Genomic DNA, 8,442 nt, shown 5'->3' with positions numbered 1-8,442 from the left:
AGGTTCGATGACGCTAGGGTTATAAAGGAAGTTTGTATGTGGTTACCGAATGTTGTTCGGAGTCCCGAATGAGATCCCGGACGTCACGAGGAGTTCCGAAATAGTCCGGAGGTGAAGATTTATATATGCGAAGTCCTGTTTTGGTTACCAGAAAAGTTTCGGGTTTTATCGGTAACGTACCGGGACCACCGGGAGGGTCCCGGGGGTCCACCAAGTGGGGCCACCGGCCCCGGAGGCTTGCATGGGCCTAGAGTGGAAAGGGACCAGCCCCAGAGTGGGCTGGTGCACCTCCCACCCTTGCCCAAGGCGCAGCTAGGAGGGGAGAGGGGAAACCCTAGGCGCAGATGGGCCTATAGGCCCACCCTAGGGCGCGCCCCCTCTCTCCCCCTCTTGGCCGCCCCTCCAAGTCCCATCTAGGGCTGGACGCCGCCCCCTAGGGGTGGAAACCTAGGTGGGGGCGCAGCCCCCTCTCCCCCTATATATAGTAGAGGCATTGGAGCAGCCCAAGACATGAGTTCCTTCTCCTGTTGGCGCAGCCCTACCTCTCTTTCTCCTCATATCTCGCGGTGCTTGGCGAAGCCCTACAGGATTGCCACGCTCCTCCATCACCACCACGCCGTTGTGCTGCTGCTGGATGGAGTCTTCCTCAACCTCTCCCTCTCCCTTGCTGGATCAAGGCGTGGGAGATGTCACCGGGCTGCACGTGTGTTGAACGCGGAGGTGCCGTCCGTTCGGCACTAGGATCTCCGGTGACTTGGATCATGACGAGTACAACTCCTTCAACCCCGTTCTCTTGAACGCTTCCGCTTAGCGATCTACAAGGGTATGTAGATGCACTCTCCTCCCCCTCCTTGCTGGTTTCTCCTTAGATAGATCTTGGTGACACGTAGGAAAATTTTGAATTTCTGCTACGTTCCCCAACAGTGGCATCATGAGCCAGGTCTAGTGCGTAGATTCTTTGCACGAGTAGAACACAAAGTAGTTGTGGGCGTTGATTTTGTTCAATATGCTTACCGTTACTAGTCCAATCTTTTTTCGACGGTATTGTGGGATGAAGCGGCCCGGACCGACCTTACACGTACTCTTACATGAGACAGGTTCCACTGACTGACATGCACTTGGTGCATAAGGTGGCTAGCGGGTGCCAGTCTCTCCCACTTTAGTCGAAACGGATTCGATGAAAAGGGTCCTTATGAAGGGTAAATAGCAATTGGCATATCACGTTGTGGTTTTGCGTAGGTAAGAAACGTTCTTGCTAGAAACCCATAGCAGCCACGTAAAACATGCAAACAACAATTAGAGGACGTCTAACTTGTTTTTGTAGGGTATGCTATGTGATGTGATATGGCCAAGAAGAATGTGATGAATGATATGTGATGTATGAGATTGATCATGTTCTTGTAATAGGATTCACGACTTGCATGTCGATGAGTATGACAACCGGCAGGAGCCATAGGAGTTGTCTTTATTTATTGTATGACCTGCGTGTCATTGAACAACGCCATGTAATTACTTTACTTTATTGCTAACCGGTAGCCATAGTAGTAGAAGTAATAGTTGGCGAGACAACTTCATGAAGACACGATGATGAAGATCATGATGATGGAGATCATGGTGTCATGCCGGTGACGATGATGATCATGGAGCCCCGAAGATGGAGATCAAAAGGAGCAAAATGATATTGGCCATATCATGTCACTATTTGATTGCATGTGATGTTTATCATGTTTATGCATCTTGTTTACTTAGGACGACGGTAGTAAATAAGATGATCCCTTACAACAATTTCAAGAAGTGTTCTCCCCTAACTGTGCACCGTTGCTACAGTTCGTCGCTTCTAAGCACCACGTGATGATCGGGTGTGATGGATTCTTACGTTCACATACAACGGGTGTAAGACAGTTTTACACAGCGAAAACACTTAGGGTTAACTTGACGAGCCTAGCATGTGCAGACATGGCCTCGGAACACAGAGACCGAAAGGTCGAGCATGAGTCGTATAGTAGATACGATCAACATGAAGATGTTCACCGATGATGACTAGTCCGTCTCACGTGATGATCGGACACGGCCTAGTTGACTCGGATCATGTGATCACTTAGATGACCAGAGGGATGTCTATCTAAGTGGGAGTTCATAAGATGAACTTAATTATCTTGAACATAGTCAAAAAGACCTTTTGCAAATTATGTCGTAGCTCGCGCTTTAGTTCTACTGTTTTAGATATGTTCCTAGAGAAAATATAGTTGAAAGTTAATAGTAGCGATTATGCGATCAGTAGAAAGCTTATGTCCTTAATGCACTGCTCAGTGTGCTGAACCCCAAACGTCGTTTGTGGATGTTGCGAACATCGGACATACACGTTTTGATAACTACGTGATAGTTCGGTTAAACGGTTTAGAGTTGAGGCACTAAAGACGTTTTCGAAACGTCACGGAACATATGAGATGTTTCGAGGGCTGAAATTGGGATTTCAGGCTCGTGCCCACGTCAAGAGGTATGAGACCTCCGACGATTTTCTTAGCCTGCAAACTAAGGGAGAAAAGCTCAATCGTTGAGCTTGTGCTCAGATTGTCTGAGTGCAACAATCACTTGAATCGAGTGGGAGTTGATCTTCCAGATGAGATAGTGATGTTTCCCCAAAGTCATTGCCACCGAGCTGCTAGAGCTTCGTGATGAACTATAACATATCAGGGATAAATAAGATGATCCTTGAGGTATTCACGATGTTTGACACCGCGAAAGTAGAAATCAAGAAGGAGCATCAATTGTTGATGGTTGGTGAAACCACTAGTTTCAAGAAGGGCAAGGGAACAAAGGGATACTTCATGAAACGGCAAATCAGCTGCTGCACCAATGAAGAAACCCGAGGTTGAACCCAAACCCGAGACTAAGTGCTTCTGTAATAAGGGGAACAACCACTGGAGCAGCATTACCCTAGATACTTGGTAGATGAGAAGGCTGGCAAGGTCGATAGAAGTATATTGGATATACATTATGTTAATGTGTACTTTACTAGTACTCCTAGTAGCACCAGGGTATTAGATACCGGTTCGGTTGCTAAGTGTTAGTAACTCGAAATAAAAGCTACGGAATAAACGGAGACTAGCTAAAGGTGAGCTGACGATATGTGTTGGAAGTTTTTTCCAAGCTAGATGTGATCAAGCATCGCACGCTCCCTCTACCATCAAGATTAGTATTAAACCTGAATGGTTTATTGAATCTCGATCGTAGTGATACACATTTTCATGCCAAAAGATATAAGATAGTAATGATAGTACCACTTACTTGTGGCACTGCCATGTAAGTCATATTGGTATAAAACGCATGAAGAAGCTCCATGTTGATGGATCTTTGGACTCACTCGTTTTTGAAAAGTTTGAGACATGCGAACCATGTCTATTGGTGTATATGCATGAAGAAACTCCATGCAGATGGATCGTTTGGACTCACTTGATTTTGAATCACTTGAGATATGCAAATCATACCACATGGGCAAGATGACTGAAAAGCCTCATTTTCAGTAAGATGGAACAAGATAGCAACTTGTTGGAAGTAACACATTTTGATGTGTGCAGTCCAATGAGTGCTGAGGCATGCAGTGAATATCGTTATGTTCTTACTTCACAGATGATTCGAGTAGATGTTGAGTATATTTACTTGATGAAACACAAGTCTGAATTATTGAATGGTTCAAGTAATTTCAGAGTGAAGTTGAAGATCATTGTGACAAGAGGATAAAATGTCTATGATATGATCATAGAGATGAGTATCTGAGTTACAAGCTTTGGCACGCAATTAAGACATTGTGGAAATTGTTTCACAATTAATACCGCCTGGAACACCATAGTGTGATGGTGTGTCCGAACATCATAGTTGCACCCTATTGGATATGGTGCGTACCATGATGTCTCTTATCGAATTACCACTATCATTCATGGGTTAGGCATTAGAGACAACCGCACTCACTTTAATAGGGCACCACGTAATTCCGTTGAGACGACACCGTTTGAACTATGGTTTGGAGAAACCTAAGTTGTCGTTTCTTAAAAGTTTGGGGCTGCGACGCTTATGTGAAAAAGTTTCAGGTTGATAAGCTCGAACCCAAAGCGGATAAAATGCATCTTCATAGGACACCCAAAACAGTTGGGTATACCTCCTAATTCAGATCCGAAAGCAATAGGGATTGTTTCTTGAATCGGGTCCTTTCTCGAGGAAAAGTTTGTCTCGAAGAATTGAGTGGGAGGATGGTGGAGACTTGATGAGGTTATTGAACCGTCACTTCAACTAGTGTGTAGCAGGGCATAGGAAGTTGTTCCTGTGGCACCTACACCAATTGAAGTAGAAGCTTATGATAGTGATCATGAAGTTTTGGATCAAGTCACTACCGTACCTCGTAGGGTGACAAGGATGCGTACCACTTCAGAGTGGCACAGTAATCCTGTCTTGAAGGTCATGTTGCTAGACAACAATGAACCTACGAGCTATGGAGAAGCGATGGTGGGTTGATCACGGGATGATGTGTTACGGAAACAAGTAAAGAGACTTGCCGGTAACGAGATTGAACAAGGTATCGGTATACCGACGATCGAATCTCGGGCAAGTACAATACCGCTAGACAAAGGGAATTGTATACGGGATCAATTGAGTCCTTGACATCGTGGTTCATCCGATGAGATCATCGTGGAACATGTGGGAGCCAACATGGGTATCCAGATCCCGCTGTTGGTTATTGACCGGAGAACGTCTCGGTCATGTCTGCATGATTCCCGAACCCGTAGGGTCTACACACTTAAGGTTCGATGACGCTAGGGTTATAAAGGAAGTTTGTATGTGGTTACCGAATGTTGTTCGGAGTCCCGGATGAGATCCCGAACGTCACGAGGAGTTCCGAAATAGTCCGGAGGTGAAGATTTATATATGGGAAGTCCTGTTTTGGTTACCGGAAAAGTTTCGGGTTTTATCGGTAACATACCGGGACCACCGGGAGGGTCCCGGGGGTCCACCAAGTGGGGCCACCGGCCCCGGAGGCTTGCATGGGCCTAGAGTGGAAAGGGACCAGCCCCAGAGTGGGCTGGTGCACCTCCCACCCTTGCCCAAGGCGCAGCTAGGAGGGGAGAGGGGAAACCCTAGGCGCAGATGGGCCTATAGGCCCACCCTAGGGCGCGCCCCCTCTCTCCCCCTCTTGGCCGCCCCCTCCAAGTCCCATCTAGGGCTGGACGCCGCCCCCTAGGGGTGGAAACCTAGGTGGGGGCGCAGCCCCCTCTCCCCCTATATATAGTAGAGGCATTGGAGCAGCCCAAGACATGAGTTCCTTCTCCTGTTGGCGCAGCCCTACCTCTCTTTCTCCTCATATCTCGCGGTGCTTGGCGAAGCCCTACAGGATTGCCACGCTCCTCCATCACCACCACGCCGTTGTGCTGCTGCTGGATGGAGTCTTCCTCAACCTCTCCCTCTCCCTTGCTGGATCAAGGCGTGGGAGATGTCACCGGGCTGCACGTGTGTTGAACGCGGAGGTGCCGTCCGTTCGGCACTAGGATCTCCGGTGACTTGGATCATGACGAGTACGACTCCTTCAACCCCGTTCTCTTGAACGCTTCCTCTTAGCGATCTACAAGGGTATGTAGATGCACTCTCCTCCCCCTCGTTGCTGGTTTCTCCTTAGATAGATCTTGGTGACACGTAGGAAAATTTTGAATTTCTGCTACGTTCCCCAACAGTGGCATCATGAGCCAGGTCTAGTGCGTAGATTCTTTGCACGAGTAGAACACAAAGTAGTTGTGGGCGTTGATTTTGTTCAATATGCTTACCGTTACTAGTCCAATCTTTTTTCGACGGTATTGTGGGATGAAGCGGCCCGGACCGACCTTACACGTACTCTTACATGAGACAGGTTCCACCGACTGACATGCACTTGGTGCATAAGGTGGCTAGCGGGTGCCAGTCTCTCCCACTTTAGTCGGAACGGATTCGATGAAAAGGGTCCTTATGAAGGGTAAATAGCAATTGGCATATCACGTTGTGGTTTTGCGTAGGTAAGAAACGTTCTTGCTAGAAACCCATAGCAGCCACGTAAAACATGCAAACAACAATTAGAGGACGTCTAACTTGTTTTTGTAGGGTATGCTATGTGATGTGATATGGCCAAGAAGAATGTGATGAATGATATGTGATGTATGAGATTGATCATGTTCTTGTAATAGGATTCACGACTTGCATGTCGATGAGTATGACAACCGGCAGGAGCCATAGGAGTTGTCTTTATTTATTGTATGACCTGCGTGTCATTGAACAACGCCATGTAATTACTTTAATTTATTGCTAACCGGTAGCCATAGTAGTAGAAGTAATAGTTGGCGAGACAACTTCATGAAGACACGATGATGGAGATCATGATGATGGAGATCATGGTGTCATGCCGGTGACGATGATGATCATGGAGCCCCGAAGATGGAGATCAAAAGGAGCAAAATGATATTGGCCATATCATGTCACTATTTGATTGCATGTGATGTTTATCATGCTTATGCATCTTATTTGCTTAGAACGACGGTAGTAAATAAGATGATCCCTTACAACAATTTCAAGAAGTGTTCTCCCCTAACTGTGCACCGTTGCTAAAGTTCGTCGCTTCTAAGCACCACGTGATGATCGGGTGTGATGGATTCTTACGTTCACATACAACGGGTGTAAGATAGATTTACACACGCGAAACACTTAGGGTTAACTTGACGAGCCTAGCATGTACAGACATGGCCTCGGAACATAGAGACCGAAAGGTCGAGCATGAGTCGTATAGTAGATACGATCAACATGAAGATGTTCACCGATGATGACTAGTCCGTCTCACGTGATGATCGGACACGGCCTAGTTGACTCGGATCATATAATCACTTAGATGACTAGAGGGATGTCTATCTGAGTGGGAGTTCATAAGATGAACTTAATTATCCTGAACATAGTCAAAAGATCTTTGCAAATTATGTCGTAAGCTCGCGTTTTAGTTCCACTATTTAGATATGTTCCTAGAGAAAATATAGTTGATAGTTGACAGTAGCGATTATGCAATCAGTAGAAGGCTTATGTCCTTAATGCACTGCTCGGTGTGCTGGACCTCGAATGTAGTCTATGGATGTTGCGAACATCTAACATACACGTTTTGATAACTACGTGATAGTTCAGTTAAATGGTTTAGAGTAGAGGCACCAAAGACGTTTTTGAAATGTCGCGGAACATATGAGATGTTTCAGGGCTGAAATTGGGATTTCAGGCTCGTGCCCACGTCAAGAGGTATAAGACCTCCGACGATTTTCCTAGCCTACAAACTAAGGGAGAAAAGCTCAATCATTGAGCTTGTGCTCAGATTGTCTGAGTGCAACAATCACTTGAATCGAGTGGGAGTTGATGTTCCAGATGAGATAGTGATGTTTCTCCAAAGTCATTGCCACCAAGCTGCTAGAGCTTCGTGATGAACTATAACATATCAGGGACAGATATGATGATCCTTGAGGTATTCGCGATGTTTGACACCGTGAAAGTAGAAATCAAGAAGGAGCATCAATTGTTGATGGTTGGTGAAACCACTAGTTTCAAGAAGGGCAAGGGCAAGAAGGGATACTTCATGAAACGACAAATCAGCTGCTGCTCTAGTGAAGAAACCCAAGGTTAAACCCAAACCCGAGACTAAGTGCTTCTGTAATAAGAGGAACAGCCACTGGAGCAGAATTACCCTAGATACTTGGTAGATGAGAAGGCTGGCAAGGTCGATAGAAGTATATTGGATATACATTAAGTTAATGTGTACTTTACTAGTACTCCTAGTAGCACCAGGGTATTAGATACCGGTTCGGTTGCTAAGTGTTAGTAACTCGAAATAAAAGAGCTACGGAATAAATGGAGACTAGCTAAAGGTGAGATGACGATATGTGTTGGAAGTGTTTCCAAGTTTGATGTGATCAAACATCGCACGCTCCCTCTACCATCAAGATTAGTATTAAACCTGAAAGGAATGGTTTATTGAATCTCGATCGTAGTGATACACATTTTCATGCCAAAAGATATGAGATAGTGATGATAGTACCACTTACTTGTGGCACTGCCATGTAAGTCATATTGGTGTAAAACGCATGATGAAGCTCCATGTTGATGGATCTTTAGACTCACTCGTTTTTGAAAAGTTTGAGACATGCAAACCATGTCTATTGGTGTATACGCATGAAGAAACTCCATGCAGATGGATCATTTGGACTCGCTTGATTTTGAATCACTTGAGATATGCAAATCATACCACATGGACAAGATGACTGAAAAGCCTCAGTTTCAGTAAGATGGAACTAGATAGCAACTTGTTGGAAGTAACACATTTTGATGTGTGTAGTCCAATGAGTGCTGAGGCATGCAGTGAATATCGTTATGTTCTTACTTCACAGATGATTCAAGTAG

The sequence above is a fragment of the Triticum dicoccoides genome, chromosome 5B (assembly GCF_002162155.2).
Source record: "Triticum dicoccoides isolate Atlit2015 ecotype Zavitan chromosome 5B, WEW_v2.0, whole genome shotgun sequence".
Classification (NCBI taxonomy): Eukaryota; Viridiplantae; Streptophyta; class Magnoliopsida; order Poales; family Poaceae; genus Triticum; species Triticum dicoccoides.
This window is presented reverse-complemented; position numbering follows the sequence as displayed.